An 8,856-nucleotide genomic window follows, 5' to 3' on the forward strand; every position below is an offset into this window, starting at 1 on the left:
GCACAGAGGTGTGACATATATGGACACTTGCTTTACAACAAAAGCCCTATGGAAATTCAGTAGAGAACTGATGGTCTTTTTGATCATTGATGCTGAGTCATGGGATATTCATATGGGAAAAGAAGAACTTCAATCTGTACCTCCCACTGTACACAAAAATTAATTTATGATCGATCATAGAACTAAATGGAAAAGTTAAAACAATAAAGTATGTAGGAAAAAATGTAGGAAAAAATTTTCATGACCTTGGGGTAAGCAAAGATTCCTTAAACAAAACACAAAAAACCCACTAACTTTAAAAAATTTGATAAATTGAATTAAATTAAAATGTAACACTTTGGCAAAAACAAACAAAACATTGAAAGAGTGAAAAGGCAAGCCACAGGCTGGAAGATACACACTGTATCCCGCAAAGAGCTTGCATCCAGACTGTAGTATGAACTCCTAAAAATCAATAAGAAATAGACATAATGGGCAAAAGACCTGAACAGGCACTTTACAAAGAAGAATATAAAAATGGCCAATAAAATGTGAAAAGGTGTTTAACATCATTACTCATCATAGAGGTACAAGTTAAAATCACAGAGAGATACCACTACCACAAGGAGATACCATTATACTTTTAAGTGGTTAACATTTAAGATTAGTAACATCAAATGTGGGCTGCAAAGCAGAATAACTGGAACTTTCTTTTGTTCTTGGTGGGAGTGTAAATTGGAGCAACCAGTTTGAAAAAGTTTGGACAGTAACTACTATACCTAAACATACGTACATTCTATGGCCCAGCAGTTCCACTCCTGGATCCACACCCAACAGAAACAAGCGCTCATGTCCACCAAAAGATTTGTACAATAATGTTCATAGCAGCATTGTTCATGGTAACCAGCAACTGGAAACAGCCCAAATGTCAATCAACAGAAGAACAAGTAAATAAATTGTGGTGCAGTCATATAATGGAAGACTACTCGGCAATGAAAAATAATAAACCAGCATACCATATTGAAAGAAAGAATTAAGACACAAAACAACACACGCTGTATGGTTGTATTCGTATCAAGGTCTAAAGCAAGCAAAACCAATCTATGGTGCTAGAGGTCAGAATAGCAGTTATCTTTAAGGGGTACTAACTGCCAAGGGACTAAAGGGAGCCTTCAGAAATGATAGAAAAGGTCTGTATCTCAATCTGGATGGATACACATGTATGCATATATGTGTGTAAACACGTATCAAGCTGTACAATTAATATCTGTGCGCTTTACTTGAAGGGACACCTCAATCTAAAAAGCATTTTTTAAGTCCAGAGGTGTGAAACCACCTGACAAGTTTGAGGATTATAAGTGCTCTGGACTTATTAGAATGTGTGGTGCCGAGGACAGTATGGGAGGAGATTCATTCATTTAACGAGTGCCAGGTGTGGTGCCTACTATGGGGCACTAGCCGTCTGGACTCAAGGGCTCCTGCCCTCATGGACACTGCATTTTCGTGCAGGAGACAGCAATAAGAAAAATAACCGACAAACGTGATTTCAGGTGTAATGAAAAAAAACACACGAAATCAAGGTAAAAAGATAAGCGTGACAAGAGTTGCTATTTTCATGAAGAGAGGTCCAGGAAGGCCTCGCTGACATTTGGTCCATAACCTGAAGGAGCTGAAGGAGGGAGCCATGTGGACATCCGGGGAAGAGGGCTCCAGGTCGAGGGAATAAGAAGTGCAAAGGCCCTGAGGTGGGCTATGGGACAGTGCAGAGGCCAGAATGGCTGGTAGAATGAGAGAGAAAGAAACGGTAAGGGATGACATTAGAGAAACATCAAGGGGCTAATCACAGAGACTCTCCGGGACCAACCAAGGTAAGGGCCTGGGATTTCAGCCTGCATACACTGGGACTCCGTGGGGGGACAAGGGGGTGCAGAGTCTGAGCAGGGGAGTGACATGACCCAATTTAGGCTCTCTGAAGCACGTGGAAGCAGGAAGACATGTTGGTACATGATGGGAAAAGTCAGCAGGGGTATATGGTCATTAAAGACCTTACAGCCAGGACGTTACTTGCTCAGATTCATATTTTAGAAAGATCCCTCTGGTGGGCGTGGAGAATGACCCTGAAGTGGAGAGTGGGTAGGGAGGAGACTGTTGGCAAAGAACCAGGTGAGTGGCCATTAGAAGACGCAAATCTTCCCCAGGATCAACATTCTAAGCATCTATAAACAGCTTGCTCTAGACAGATGGGCGTGCTGACGAGTTGGGAGTTCTGGTTAACAGGATGCCCGATGCCAGAGAGCTTTCTCGACAGAATCCACACAGCAAAATGACAGCATGCCTCTCAGCCCTTCCTCACAGCGTTTTACACGGAGGCAAAATGAACAGCTGCCCGCGACATGGACCTTTCCCCCCTTTTCTTCAAACAAAATAGCAACCGGAGCAGAGCACAGCAGAACCGGGAGGGTCTGGCTGCTCTTTTGGGTCTAGCCCAGTTTCCTAGCTCCTAGTCACTCCCATGTGCCCATGAGGAGCTGGTTTATGGCACATGAATGAAGACCAGCTGTGAGCGAGGCAAGCGAAAGAAGGGTCATTATCATAACATCTGATCTGAATTTCATTCTAGCGTGTCCAAACAACAGAGGAAAATTGAGAGATTAAATTCACTGAGAGTCAAATGGAGCTTTCTTAGTTTCAAAGAGATGTTGCAACTCATCGCTGAAAAAATCACAGAGGCCTGGGGGCAAACAGCCATTTGCAAATACCACCGTGTCAGAGAAGACCTCTTTCCGGGTTCAAGCTCAGAAATTTAGTGTAACATTCAAAGGAGTGTAGTACAAATTCTTTTTTGTGCTTTCTGAGGGTGGCTGGGGAAGAGGTTTTAAACATCGAACAAGTATAAGCAAACCAGAATATTGCTTATTACACTCAAATGCTGTAGAAATAATACGAAAGGCACTCCCTTTCATCTGAAAAGCAGGGAGCAGTGGGGTGGCTATAAGAAAATGACAGGGAATTCGGAGTTGGACAGATCTGGGTTCACATCCCAGCTCTACCATTTATCAGCTGAATGACCTTTGGAAATTTATTAAACCTCTCTGAGCCAAGTTTCTTTCTGTAAAATAGGGATAAAATGCTTATCTTTCAGGGTTGTTGAGAATACTAAACTAAAAAGTGCCCATAAAGCATTGGACACATAGTAGGTACTCAATAAAACAAGATATTTAAACAACACCTTACCATCTACATAATGCTTTCATATGTGTAATTGTATACACTCGATAATAACAAAACGTATTGGAAACATCAAGTAAAATGGTCATTTTGAATGTTCCTCCACCAGGCCTCCTACATGATGCTCTAAAGGCCCATTGTCACAGGACCTTCTTCCATGTGAGACCTCATGCCAGCCCAGGAGGCATTCGCAAGAGTCTCCAGGTCCCCAAAGGCCTTCAAAGGAAATAATGAGGTCTCAGGAGCTATCGTTGGTATTTCAAGAAAAGGCCAACAAAGGCTTTGCCTTGTATAAATCTGCACAGACTATCTAAAAGGTCAAGTGTTATTGCTTCTGTCTGGAATTAAGACAGTCCAGGTGTTAACTCATGCTGAGCAGGACCTCAGATTCTTTGCCAGACATGTTCATGTCTTTGATGATTAAAGATAAGCAAAGTGAATTACACATTTTTTCTCAGATTGTCTTAGTACATTCAGGTGACATAACAAAATACCATAGACTGGGTGGCTTATAAGTAACAGACATGTATTTCTCACAGTTCTGGAGGCTGGGAAGTCCAAGATCATGTTGCTGACAGATCTCTGAGGCCGGTGAGAGCCCGCTCCCTAGGCAGCTGTCTTTCTTCTGTAATCTCACATGAGAAGGGGCAAGCGATCTCTCTAGGGCTCTTTTATAAGGGTGTTAATTCCATTCCATTCTGCCTTCATGACCTCATCACCTCCCAAAGGCCCCACCTTCTCATACCATCACCTTAGGGGATAGGCTTTCAGCATATGAATTTTGGGGGATACAAACATTCTGGCCACAGCACAGATGAAATTTTTCTTATGGAAGCCAGAGGTCAGCTGGGGCCTCCCTGCTTCTCTGAGATCTGGGGAAACCTGGCTCAAGTCTCTCAGTTCCATAGTGTGAGAAAGTCCAAGGGCATTGCTGAGGTGTCTGCAGATCTCTGGGGCTTTGGTTCCCATGATGACCTCACTCTCTGTCTCCCGTGCTGCCTCCTCTTTGACTCCATTTCAATCTGGGGCTAAATCGCCATTTACACACACATACACTGCCCACTCACAACATGTGTGGATTTCGTGAGTTTAGTTGACCTCGCTAAGGTTCGGGGGTCACAATGATGGGGGTCACGGGCAAGGACCCCTCCACCTGCTGACTTCACACTAAAACCCCCTTTCTTTTCTGTCTCCCTCTTGCCTCCATTCCTTTCTCATTTCTCACCTAGTCTCAGCCATGAAGTCTAGCCACATCCTTTGTAGCTAGAGCATAGCTTCTTTCTCCCTCCAAATATGGCTCTCTTCCTCCAATGAATGGCAAGAAATAAAAAGTTTTCCCACTTAATTAAGCTTAATATAAATTTCTTTGAGGAAAATCATCAAGAAAAGGGGTCTTTGCAATCAAAAACTGGGCAGAAGTCCTAAATAGACATTTCTCCAAAGAAGACATACAGATGGCCAAGAAGCACTTGAAAAGCTACTCTACATCACTAATTATTAGAAAATCAAAACTACAGTGAGGAATCACTGCACACCAGTCAGAATTGCCATTATCAAAAATCTACAAATGATACAAATGATACATACTGGAGAGGGTGTGGAGAAAAGGGAACCCACTGTCGGTGGGAATGTAAATTGGTGCAGCCACTATGGAGGTTCCTTAAAAAACTAAAAATAGAGTTACCATATGATCCAGCAATCCCACTCCCAGGCATATATCCAGGAACAGTCTAATTCGAAAAGATACATGCACCCCAATGTTCATAGAAGCGGTATTCACAACAGGCAAGACATGGAAGCAATCTAAATGTACATCGACAGATGAATGGATAAAGAAGATGTGATACCTATATGCAATGGAATATTACTCAGCCATAAAAAAGAATGAAATAATGCCATTTGCAGCAACATGAATGGACCTAGAGATTATCATACTAAGTGAAGTAAGTCAAAGACAAATATCATATGATATCACTTATTTGTGGAATCTAAAAAAAATGACACAAATGAAATTATTTACAAAACAGAAATAGGCTCACAGACATAGAAAACAATCTTATGATTACCAAAGGGGAATGGGGCGGAAGGATAAATTAGGAGTTCAGGATTAAGAGATTCACACTCCTATATGTAAAACAAATAACCAACAAGTACCTACTGTATAGCACAGGGAACTATATTCAATATCATGTAATAGCCTAAATGGAAAAGAATCTGAAAAAGAATATATTTTATATATATAACTGAACCACTTTGCTATACACCTGAAACTAACACAACATTGTAAATCGATTATACTTCAATAAAAAGAAAGAAAGAAAAGAAAAGGGGTCTTTGCAAACAGAAATATAAGAATTGTTAATCTAGGGCAGTGGTTCTCAAAGTGTGGTCCCTAGACCAAGAGGAAGGGCATCACCTGGGAACTTGTTAGAAATGCAAATTCTTGGCCCCGCCCCAAACCCTTGGAAGCAGAAACTCTGGGGATAGGATCCGGCACCTTTCATTTTAACAAGGCCCCAGGTAATTCTGCTGTGTCCTAAAGTTTGAGAAGCATTGATCTAGAAGGAGGACTTTGGCTGTAACAAGGTGGGGATTCCAAACCCAATGCCCATAGAGACAGGCGGTAATAGAAAGGGTAGTAGGCAGAAGGGAGTGTGGTGGAGATGGGAGTGAACTGTGGCTGATTTTTACCACGTGAAAAGGGAGATCCAGGATGGTCAGTTTTTCTAAATTTGTAAGAGAAGACAGAAATCTGAATTTTTATGTGCAATCTCCAGATGTTTAAATGTTAGCAACAAATTCGTTTTGTCCTTCAAGTTTGATTCAAAGGCTTGCAGGTGCTGCCAACATCATCTCCCTGTTTAAATGAAGAATCACAGGTTTCCAAGCCATGCTCCTGGGTCTGCTACTTTCAGTTCAATTTTTAAAGCACAATTAGAAATGGAAAAGAAACAGAGACTCTCATTTAACATGGATTTTGTGTCAAACTTTAAAAATGGGTTTTTACGTTAATACAGGGCTGTGGAGTAAAGAGCACATAAAATGGCAGTGAAATGGCAGTTGGACTAATGTAAGGTATTGTTTCTGGGCAGCCTTTTTATTTCTGTCCTTATTTTCTCAGAAAGTCACCAGGGAATCCGTTTTGTTCCCCATATCATGTTTAAAGCCAGGCTTATAGAATATATGCAGTGCTCAGCCATCGCCATGGCAACCTGTCTTCCCCTAATTCCCTTTCTTTTCTAAAAATAAAGTGCCCTTTCTCAAAGTATCTATTACCGATTTTTATTTAAATTTCACTTTTTGCAGAGGTTCTGTTTCCCTTTGACCTGAAAGCTATTTTTGTTTTGCTCAAGAAGAGATGGTGATAACACACATTCTGGGCATGACTATCAGCTATCTCCAAGTGTTTCATTAGAAGACTAATGAGAGCTACAGACACCGGCCGGGTTGGAGGGTGGTTTTAAAACAACCCCACTGATTTCATAGAGGGGGTCATGGTCACCTTCTTATAGTGCAGATACCACTTGGAACAGTGTTTCTCCAGTCCGTTATTATGTCTGCTGCTTCCAAAGAACAGTATTTCTACTACATAAAAGAATATTCAGACAAAGAGATGGGCTGAGGACCCAAAGCCCGAACATCTGATGGTGGATGGAGCCTTGGACACTCACTCCTTTGATCCGTAACCAGAGAGTTCTCTCTCCTTTGTTCCTTGCCCTCGTTGCAGGCTTTCCTTTGCCTGCAGAGGGGTCTTGAGGGTCCACTTCTGAACCATTAGAAGAGTTGCAGGGGAAGGAAATGTTGAACATCAGCCTAAATTCTGCAGCCTTTGTACATCAAAGACCAGGCCTTGATCAAAACGCCCCTGAAAAGTGATTGCTTGGAACTTCTGCACCGAAAGGGAAACACTCTATAGACTGTCCTTTTTGGGGCCATTTGCCATGCTGAGATGCTACAAAGCTTGGGTATTGTCATGAGATAAGATGAAAAAATCTGCCCAAGACAAAAAAGACACATGGCTGGGATTCCTGCCTTCTGTGAGTCCACACCCAAACAAGGCCACATTCACGTGTCCAAGCAAATGAGCAGAAGATTTCAGAAAGTCACGGAGGCGTCTGAGCAGAAGATTTCAGAAAGTCACGGAGGCTCTCGGGAGGATGTGTGCTCGGAGTTTTCTCCACAGTTGGCGAGCCATCCACACTCCTGCCTCTGCATCTCTACCATGGCCAGCCTGCTCCTTGACTCCAAGCCTCTCTGTCAAGTCTGTGACGGCGAAAAAGGTGTGTTTCACGCTGCCAAGCTAAGTAGCCAAGGCAGAAATGGGAAGTGTGACTCTGACTCACTTACACCATAAACAGTTTGTGTTTGGGGCACAATGGGTCTAATGAGAGTCTGAAAGCTTGCCCATTACAGATAATACAGGGTGCAAACATTACTTTCTTTCTCTTCCTCTTGCAATTTCAAGGGCTAGTCCTGTCCAGCATGCTGTCCTACTGTAGTGCTGTTCACTTGCATGATGGTCCTTTGGCACAGCTAATCTGGAGCCTGAGCTCTGTGGTGTCTTTGCTGAGGGAATGTCACCTCAGTAAATGTCACACCCGACTGTGTGCCATGGCTTGGGGCCAGGCTGGACATGATGGGTCAGCCACTTGGGACTCAAAACAGATGATTGAGGATTGCTTCTCTGGACTAGACAGCAGCCAAGATGTCCAGGGCAGCAACTGGGGTCCTGACTATATCTTCAGATGGACAAGTTGCTCACCGCAGAGGGCACTGAACTGTGGTAGTGGCACTGGGCAATCCAAGCATGAGGAGGAGAAAGTCCAGGGCTGGGACCTTACCCTGTGGGAGGGTGGGGTCACCAGCGCAGAAAGGAGGAACGCACCACGCTCTGACCGCTTCCCCCTGCATCTCATAGCCTGATCCCTAAAGGTGCGATCACACACTCATCAGCTGCAGCTTGCCTTTCACAACACTTTCTCTAAGGTCTCATCATAGGCTTAATAATCTTCATGTTAATACTTGATCTTAAAAACACTCGTTGACCCAAAAGAATGCAAAGCGGGGCTCAGGTATTTGTACACCTGTGTTCATAGCACCCTTATTCAAAATTGTCAACAGGTAAAGCAACCCAAGTATTCACCAACAGATGAAAGGAGAAACAAAATGGGATACATACATACAGCAGAAGATTGTTCAGCCTTAAGAAGGAAGGAAATCCTGTCACATGTTACAAAATGGATGAGCCTTAAGGACATTGCGCTAAGTGAAATGAGCCAGTCATAAAAAGACAAATACAGTACGATTCCACTTATATGAAGTACTAGGGTAGTCAAATTCACAGAGACAGAAAATACAGTGGGGCTTTCCAGTCGCTGGGGGAGGAAGAGAATGGGGAGCTATTGTTTAACGGGTACAGAGTTTCCATTTTTCAAGATAAAAGGAGTTCCGGAGATTGGTTACACAGCAGTGTCAATATACCTCACACTGCTGAACTGGACACTTAAAAACGATTAAGATGGTAAATTTTATGTTATGTTTATTTTACCACAATAAAAACAAACAAAAAGGAAAAAAGCACTTGTTGAGTAATTCCTCTTTGTTTCCTCAGCTACTCCACTGAGATGCACTGAAGCTCTGATCCTGATA

This window comes from Lagenorhynchus albirostris, chromosome 1 (assembly GCF_949774975.1).
Source record: "Lagenorhynchus albirostris chromosome 1, mLagAlb1.1, whole genome shotgun sequence".
NCBI classification, from domain to species: domain Eukaryota; kingdom Metazoa; phylum Chordata; class Mammalia; order Artiodactyla; family Delphinidae; genus Lagenorhynchus; species Lagenorhynchus albirostris.